Consider the following 10,121-nt stretch of genomic DNA (forward strand, 5'->3'; position numbering starts at 1 on the left):
ACATAGCGCGAAAGGTAAGTTTGGGTCCTGTGGAGGGCGGAGAGGGGATGGGGCACCACGGCCGTGCTCAGGAGGGGACTGGCCCGCGATCGGTACCCACCGACCGTCGGGCCGGCGTCTCCAAGAGACGCACTCTTTCCCCTCCGCCGCCCCGCACGATCAATCCGCCACGTCTTGCGGGGCAGTGGAGGGGAAGACGGCAACTGCACATGCGCGGGTTGGAGCCGGCCAACCTGCACATGCGCGGCTGACGTCACTTAGGCGCCGCCGTCGCGTCATTCTCGGCGCGCCGCTTTGACGCAAGCGTCAAGGCCCGGCAGCCGAGTTTCTCAAAGCTGCTCCTAGCCCCCTGGGGGGGGGGGGGGGGGGGGGGGGGTGAATAGGGTGCGAGGAGCGGCCTCCGACGCCGTCGTGAAACTCGGCCGAGTTCACGACAGCCTTCCCGATGACGCGCAGGAGCGGAGAATCGCGCCCAATATTCATGGGTCATGGGAAATCGCGAGGTCCTGATCCCGGGACCTCAACTTAAGATTCAGATATGCTGAAAAATTGGGGTCCCCCCCCCCCCCCCCCAAGAATATACTCTTATTCTCTTATTTATAACTTTTGGATAAATACTTTACATAATAGTTCAAATTTGACATTACATAAAATGCAATGCAGTTTTTTTCAATACAGCACACGAGGTGCCTCAGTACAGTTGCTAGTAAAGGTCATATGTATTTACAAAATGTACAGTTTTGCAGTTAATGTTTACCGTGTTCAGGTTATTGATTTATTTATCATTAGCGTCACCGGGTCATGTCTCTTGTTAACATGGAAATAAGCATACTAGTAATGGGAGGCTTCGACCAGCACTCCAGGCAAGTAATTGAATATATGGATCTCTGTAATTAATAATTAATAATCTTTATTGTCACAAGTAGGAATACATTAACACTGCAATGAAGTTACTGTGAAAGGCCCCTAGTTGCCACACTCTGGCGCCTGTTCGGGTACACAGAGGGAGAATTCAGAATGTCCAAATTACACAACAGCACGACTTTCGAGACTTGTGGGAGGAAACCGGAGCACCCAGAGGAAACCCACGCAGATACAGGGAGAACGTGCAGACTCCATACAGGCTGTAACTCAAGCCGGAATCGAACCTGGGACCTTGGAACTATGAAGAAACAGTGCTAACCACTGTGCAACCGTGCTGTGCAAGCAGTACACCTAGATTCTATTTGTATTCAGATGAAGACATGGACTCTTTTTGCTTGCACTAAACATATTGCATAGCTCCATAGTTTTTTTCTTCCTCAAGCAAAAAAAAGGCACATGAGACTGCAGTGCAGAGAACAAAACATGGGAAATCGCAATCCTATGTCTGCAGTAGAGAGCTTTGCTCAGCTTGCCTTGTGTTCCTGCAGCTATTAATGTTGCGATAGAACATAAGAACTGATGTGACCATCAATTCACTCGAGACATGATAGGAAGTAAACTGTGGCTTTAATGGACTTACAACTGAGCCTGCCTGCGACCAGAAGAACTGAGGGCAGACTCACAAGGCTGCAGCACGTTATACTTCCGGTAGTGGGAGTGGCCATGGGCGGAGCCATGGGCGGAGCTGAGGGTGGAGCCCTGGACAAGCTCCTCATCTCCCCCTGTGGGCAGAGCCGTGCAACGGCTCACAGACAGAGCCCACAAGGACACAATGCTATACAGTGTGAACGCAATACTATACAGTGTGAATTACATGATGTACATTCACCACATTCATCCCCTTTTTAAAAAATCAAGTCCGGCGGGGGTGACGGGTCTACAGGTTGAGCCGGTCCGGTGGCCGAGTCGTCCTTTGGGATCGGCGGAGCACTGGGGTTGCAGCCTTTTCGGGTAGCTGGGTGGTGACGGGCAGTGTGGATCTGAGGGTGGACTCCGGGGGTGGTTCGGTCCAAGCTTCGTTCCTGACCGGTGCGATGGGCGAAGGGGGGCGCGGGAAACCTGTAGGCGTGGGGGCGCTGGGCGTGGGGGGTCAGGTGGGGTGTAGTGTGAGGGGTACCTCGGCGGTGGTGGTTGTAGTGATGGATCCTGCAGGCGCCAGGTCCTGGAGGGAAACGGTGTCCTGACGGCCATCGGGGTGTTCAATAAAGGCGTAGTGTGGGTTCGAGTGTAGCAGTAGTACCCTCTCTACTAGTGGGTCCGTTTTATGTGCCCGGACGTGCTTCCGGAGGAGAACCGGGCCCGGTGTCCTCAACCAAGATGGGAGCGAAGCCCCCGTGGTAGTGCCCCAGGGCAGGATGTACGAAGCTCTCGGTGCTCCCGGAGTCGAAGAGGCACGGTGTCTTGTATCCGTTGACTTGAACGGACGTCATCGAACTCCTGAGGTGCTTCGGACGCGACTGGTCCAAAGTGACTGCGTTGAGTTGCGTGTAGTCGGTGGCTCGATCAGCAGTGCTGGACTGGCCCCGTGATTTTTTTTTTTTTCTTTTTTTTTCTTAAAATTTAGATTACCCAATTATTTTTTCTAATTAAGGGGCAATTTAGCGTGGCCAATCCACCTACTCTGCACATTTTTGGGTTGTGGGGGTGAAACCCACGCAGACACGGGGAGAATGTGCAAACTCCACACGGACAGTGACCCAGAGCCGGGATCGAACCTGGGACCTCAGCGCCGTGAGGCGGTTGTGCTAACCACTAGGCCACCGTGCTGCCCCTAGTGGCCCCGTGATGACTGTCCTCGGAGGTCGTAGTCATCGAGGTGAACTTCAGGTGATGGCCAAGATGGCTGGCCCCGTTGATCGCACGTGGCGGGCGGCGAGGAAAGTGGCGCCCAAGATGGCGACCCCCATGACTCGCACATGGCCGGCCGTGTGGGGGAAGATTGCCAAGATGGAAACCCCTATGAGTCGCACATGTCGGGCGGAGTCGGCAGACCCGCTGCAACATTGCGGGTCTGCGACCCTGCGAGTTGGGGGAGCGATTGCTCTGGACTGCGGGGGAGTTAGAGGGTTTTGATTTCGACAGGCATACTTTGGCATAATGTCCTTTTCGACCGCAGCTGCTGCAGGTCGCGTTGCGGGCCGGGCAGTGCTGCCGTGGGTGTTGGAGCTGGCCACAAAAATGGCACGCAAGTGCTCCATAGTGCGTTGGTGGCCGTGCGGCGCAGGCCTGGGGCAGTCGCTGGTTGAGGGTCCACGATGGGGTCGCGTGGTCTGCGGGAAATGAGTTGAGACTTTGAAACGCGACCTCCATTGAGGTTGCTAGCGCTACCATGTCCTCCAAGTTCTGGGCCCCTTTTTCGAGTAGTCGCTGGCGCGCATAATTAAACCGGACCCCCGCAACGTACACATCACAGACAGCGAGTTCCATATGCTGGGAGGCAGTTATAGCCTGAAAGTTACATTCCCGTGCAAGGGCTTTTAAATGGCGCAGGTTGTCCTCTAGCGACTCTGCGGGGCGCTGGCGGCGGATAGCAAAAATACGCCGCGCGTAGACCTCGTTTACAGGCCGCATGTATAATCAGTCGAGCATATCGAGGGCCTCGGTGTACGAGTCAGTACTGTTAAGTTGTGTAGAGATGCTATGGCTCACCCATACGTGCAGTAGGCTGCGTTTCTGCTCATCTGTAGTAGCAGAGGTAGTCGACGCAGCCAGGTAGGCCTTGAAACACCGAAGCCAGTGTAGAAAGATTTCCTTCACCTCTGCAGCCTGCGGGTCGAGTTCTAGTCGATCAGGTTTGAGGGCTGATTCCATAGTAGTTTTCTTAAGTCTATTAAATTGATGTGACCATCAATTCACTCGAGACAGGATAGGAAGTAAACTGTGGCTTTAATAGACTTACAACTGAGCCTGCCTGCGACCAGAAGAACTGAGGGCAGACTCACAAGGCTGCAGCACGTTATACTTCCGGTAGTGGGAGTGACCATGGGCAGAGCCATGGGCGGAGCCGAGGGTGGAGCCCTGGACAAGCTCCTCATTTCCCTCTTTGTGCTGAGCCGTGCAACGGCTCACAGACAGAGCCCACAAGGACACAATGCTATACAGTGTGAACGCAATACTATACAGTGTGAATTACATGATGTACATTCACTCCAAGAACATAAGAACTAGGAGCAGGAGTAGGCCATCTGGCCCCTCGAGCCTGCTCCACCATTCAATGAGATCATGGCTGATCTTTTGTGGACTCAGCTCCACTTTCCGCCCGAACACCATAACCCATAATCCCTTTATTCTTCAAAAAACTATCTAACCTATCTTAGAAACATTTAATAAAGGAGCCTCAACTGCTTCACTGGGCAAGGAATTCCATAGATTCACAACCCTTTGGGTGAAGAAGTTCCCCATTAATCCCCACTCTTTGCTTCTATTAATTAACCAATCCTCTATCCATGCTACTACTTTACCCTTAATGCCATGCATCTTTATATTCTGCAGCAACCTTTTGTGTGGCATCTTGTCAAAGGCTTTCTGGAAATCCGGATATACCACATCCATTGGCTCCCCGTTATCTACCGCACTGGTAATATCCTCAAAAAATTCCACTAAATTAGTTAGGCACGACCTGCCCTTTATGAACCCATGCTGCGTCTGCCCAATGGGACAATTTCCATCCAGATGCCTCGCTATTTCTTTCTTGATGATAGATTCCAGCACTTCCCTACTACCGAAGTTAAGCTCACTGGCCTATAATTACCTGCTTTCTGCCTACCTCCTTTTTCAAACAGTGGTGTCACGTTTGCTAATTTCCAATCCGCCGGGACCACCCCAGAGTCTAGTGAATTTTGGTAAATTATCACTAGTGCATTTGCAATTTCCCGAGCCATCTCTTTTGGCACTCTGGGATGCATTCCACCAGGGCCAGGAGACTTGTCTACCTTTAGCCACATTAGCTTGCCCATCACTACCTCCTTAGTGATAGCAATCATCGCAAGGTCCTCACCTGTCATAGCCTCATTTCTATCAGTCACTGGCATGTTATTTGTGTCTTTCACTGTGAAGACCGACCCAAAAAAACCTGTTCAGTTCCTCAGCCATTTCCTCATCTCCCATTCTTAAATCTCCCTTCTCATCCTCGAAAGGACCAAGATTTACCTTAGCCACTCTTTGTTGTTTTATATATTTGTAGAAACTTTTAGATTGCTTTGCATTATATATTTTGAAGAAAAATTACACTGAATCAGTCCTCCCAAACCTCTGGCAAATGATACTACTTTGTGCGTGTGTACATGTATGTATGAGGAGGGGAGTTATTTTACACAATTTCTGATCTAAGGAGGCTGGACATGATGTACATATTATTTAGTCCACAATACTTGATTCAAACTCCTTGTTTGTCTAATCTCAGTATCAGCCTGCATTCGATCAAATATTATTTACAAAAACATCCAATTTACTATTCTCAATACAGGCGAAAGAACTTTATTTTAGAAGACTACCATGGGCTGATCCCATATTTTCACACTTAGTGGTGTTGCATTGCCATTGTATTTTGTGTGATACATCAGAAGATAAAGGCTAATTGGCCATAACAAGCAAGTAACTTACAATCTTATCATACACGCTAAACTACCAACATATTGAACTCTAAACAGGCAGCTCATTTACAAGAAAATCTAACACTTCCTGTTTATACACATTGTGGTAAAGTTATTGCATTATATGTATTGTGCTGTATTGTACATGCCTGGGCTTGTCCAGGCTGGCTCTGCCTATGGCTCCTCCCCTCAGGCTTCTGTATAAAAGTGCAAGTCTCCGCCTCCGGACCCAGTTCGGGTCCAGAGGCAGGAGGCTTGCTGTTTAGTGTATCAAAGCCTCAGTTACATGTATCACTCGTATTGTATTATTGATGGTGTATCACACATTATACAAAGGCCTAATTTATAGTCACCTATTTTCCAAGGCCCATAACTCAAGCTATCAAACTATCCACAGATCACAGGAGGCAGTAAAACCATGGGCTGTATCTAATGGTTAAAGTTACAAGAAAAAGAAGATTAATTTAAAACCAGGTTGTAACCTGGTTTCTCTCAGAAGACATTTCTTGATAGAGATGTGGATATGCATGTCTATCAATCAATCTTTACAAAATAAGCTATTTGCTCACTCTTCCAAGACCCATTACTCCAGTCCTTGTCAGAAATATAACTATTTCTAGCCAAGTGCTCACTCACTCATGCTGTCAAATAAAGAAATAGGAAAATAGTATAATTTGATAATTAAATTGCAAGACTTAAAGTAAAAGAGGGTAGAAAGAAATGATATATTACAAAATAACCATGAAGCTGTTGAACTATTGTCAAAAATAAACGATTGGTTCACTAATATTCTTTAGAGACGGAAACCTTCAATGCCTTGTACAATCTGGCGTGTGTGTGACTTTAGTCCCACATCAGTCTGAGTGACTCTTAACTGCCCTCTGAAATGACCTGGCAGGCCATGTAATTGCATCAAATTCTGTGTAACTAGGAATGTGCAATGAATGCTGATCTTGCCAGAGCCACCCACATCTCAAGAATTAATATTTAAAACGTAGTTACTAATTCACAGGTACTGAAATTGATATTCCAATGCTTTGTCTTGCATTATCTTTGTGAGTTTATACAGGCTGCATGTATAATAGCAGCAGAAATAAGCCATTTGGCCTTTTGAGTCTGAACCATCATTCAGTACGATTAATGCTTGATATTTGACCTCATATCCACTTTCCCACCAGATCCCCATATCCCTTAAAGTCCAAAAATCTATTGATGTCAGCATTTAATATAATAATAATCTTTATTCGTGTCACAAGTAGGCTTACATTAACACTGCAATGAAGTTACTGTGAAAAGCCCCTAGTCGCCGCGTTCCGGCGCCTGTTTGGGTAAACCGAGGGAGAATTCAGAATGTCCAATTCACCAAACAGCACATCTTTAAGGACTTGTGGAAGGAAACTGGAGCACCCAAAAGAAACTCACACAGACACGGGGAGAACGTGCGGACTCTGTACAGACAGTGACCCAAGCCGGGAATTGAACCCGGGTTCCTGACACTGTGAAACAACACTGCTAACTATTGTGCTACTGCACCGCACATAGGCTCATTCTACTTAATCTCTTCCCATAGAAAAAGACTCTCATCCTTGGAATCAATCTTTTATGATAGAAATATTTTTATTACCTTTTCCAAAATTTTTCTTATATATAAATTACTCCGACTACACATATTTAACTAACATTTAACAAACCCTTTGTCAATCCAAAAACAATTAATCAACTAACTATCCCTTTTAGCTGCTGACTGAGCTTAATTCCTGAAACTGAGATATAAATGGATGTCATCTTTTCGGAAACCCCTCCTCATTCCATCTTCAACTAAATTTGACCTTCTCCGGGCTTAGAAACTCCATTAAATCTCCCAGCCATATTGAGGCGCAGGGTGGAGAAACTGACCTCCAACCTCCTCACCACCAGTGAGGCAAAGGCTAAGACATCTGCCCCTGACCCTGTCTGGAACTCAGGCAAGTCTGACACCCCAAATATGGCTCCCAGGGGACTGGGTTCTAGGTCCAACTGTAACACTGCCGACACGATGCTAAAGAAGGCATTCCAGAATCAATCTAGTGAACCTTAGTTGTGCCATCTCTAAGGCAGGTACATCCTTTCTTAAACCAAAACTGCACACTGCACTCTTGGTCTCATCATTATGGATACACTGTAGCTTAAGGCATACTGATAATGGGATGAAATATAAAAGCTTTTTTTAAGGGAGTGCTATTTAGGTATATGAAGGAGAACTGAATAGGAAGATATGCAGGTCGCATTAGATGAAGTAAGAGGGGGTGGAGTCTTATCTGGGCAGGTTAGTTAGGGCCAAATTTCTGTACTATAAATTCGCTAGAGAGAGGGAAAACAATGATACAAATGTTTTGTTCACCAGAAATACATAGGACAATAATGAACTGTAGGGCAGATCATTTAGAAATTGGGAATAGTACATGAGGATATTGATGCAAATGGAATATTTACCACCATTGGAAAGGGTGATGTTGCCAAACAGCGACACAGTCTAATTTGTTCTTCATCATAGGAACAGATCTGGCTTAGGTACCAAAGATGCACAATTCCAGCAATTGTCATTCCTTTCAGCAGTATGGGATTAATAATAGAACAGTAAGGATAGAACAGAAAAGATAGATAGGACGATAAATAGATGCAATGATAGATAGAATCATAGAATTTACAGTGCAGAAGGAGGCCATTCGGCTATTCGAGTCAGCACCGGCCCTTGGAAAGGGCACTCTACTTAAGCCCACACCTCCACCCTATCCCCATAACCCCTCCTAACCATTTTGGACACTAAGGGCAATTTAGCATGGTCAATCCACCTAACTCGCACATCTTTGGACTGTGGGAGGAAACCGGAGCACCCGGAGGAAACCCACGCAGACACGGGGAGAATGTGTAGACTCCGCACAGACAGTGACCCAAGCTGGGAATCGAACCTGGGACCCTGGTGCTGTGAAGCAACAGTGCTAACCACTGTACTACCGTGCCAATGGCGAGAACGATAGGGTGGATGGATGGACGGCACTCCCCACCGACAAAGTCCCTGCTCACATCCAGATTCACATGAGACAGATGAATTTCCGAAGCTTATTCCTGGAAGGAACAATAACCCTGAAGGGCAACACTCAGGATCAAGTATGGCTGACCGGGACACTCTTCCACTTCCACAACCTGTCATTGATGTACTGGAAGGATTGGATATGCTAAATTTAGATGGATCTGACATGCTAAATTTAGGTGGATTGGATATGCTAAATTGCCCTTTAGTGTCCAAAGGTTAGGTGGGGTTATGGGGATGGGGCGGGGAGTGAGCCTGGGTGGATTGCTCTTTCAGAGGGTAGGTGCAGACTCGATTGGCCGAATGTCCTTCTTCTGCACTGTAGGGATACTCTGATTCTATGATGTTGTCCCATCTCTGGGAGTTTACCGCCACATTCTATACCACTGACACGTTTTCATTGGATTGGTGACATAATGTTGGTGGCAAAATGCCACACAGAAGAACATCCAAACTAGGAGCAGGAGTACACCTGGAATGTGCTCGAGGTCAATTTACACAACCCCGTCCCATTCAATAGATAGACCTTCCTGTTGAAGTAACTGGATTACCGCACACACACACACACACGTTCACTGCATGAACTCCCAGTCGATTTATATGTCAGCCACTTGCTAAATAGACCCTATAGATCATTCTGGTCCGGGAAGATTATGAGGTGTGAAGGCATTTTATATAAATAGAAGCTGCTTCTATCTTGACAACCTGACTCCAAAGACAACACCTCGCTGTCAGCCTGCAATTGTCAAAGTTATCCCGATTTAAAGATTTCATATTGTCACCTCCGTCTTTCTATGTTTGAATTTATGATTGTCTTATTTGGACATTTAGGCTTTTCACAACAGCATTCTAACTAATTGACTTTCTCCTCACCCTTCCACCCCCCCCCCCACCCCAGAAATCTCACTCTGACAATAGGATGCAGTTCAGGAGAAGATGGGGTATGGTTGTTGGCCATATTTGAGTTTGCTGAAGGGAGTATTACTGAAGGGGGTGGCACGGTAGCACAGTGGTTAGCACTGTTGCTTCACTGTATCAGGGAGCTGGGTTCGATTCCCGGCTTGGGTCACTGGCTGTGCAGAGTCTGCACTTTCTCCCCGTGTCTGCGTGGGTTTCTTCCAGGTGAGCCGGAGATTCCTCCCACAATCGTGGGCCGAAGGGCCTGTATTATGCAGTACTGTGCTATGTTCTAGGTCCTGAAAGACATGCTGTTAGATGAATTGGACATTGAATTTTCCCTCAGTGTACCTAAACAGGCACTGGAGTGTGGTGACTCGGGGATTTTGACAGTAACTTCATTGCAGTGTTAATGTAAGCCTACTTGTGACACGAATAAAGATTATTATTGTTATTGTAAGGAGTTCTTCAAGAGTTCCCCTGACTGCGTCTCCAAACTGTCCTTGACCCTCCTGGACATCCAGGGGTGAGGGGAGTGCCCCAGTGGAGGCAGATGTATCCACTGCCCTCCCTCGCTGCACTCGCCCTGCTGACTGTGATTGACAGGACCCGGGGGGGTTTCCAATGGCAACGGGAGA

The sequence above is a fragment of the Scyliorhinus canicula genome, chromosome 12, assembly GCF_902713615.1.
Source record: "Scyliorhinus canicula chromosome 12, sScyCan1.1, whole genome shotgun sequence".
Classification (NCBI taxonomy): Eukaryota; Metazoa; Chordata; class Chondrichthyes; order Carcharhiniformes; family Scyliorhinidae; genus Scyliorhinus; species Scyliorhinus canicula.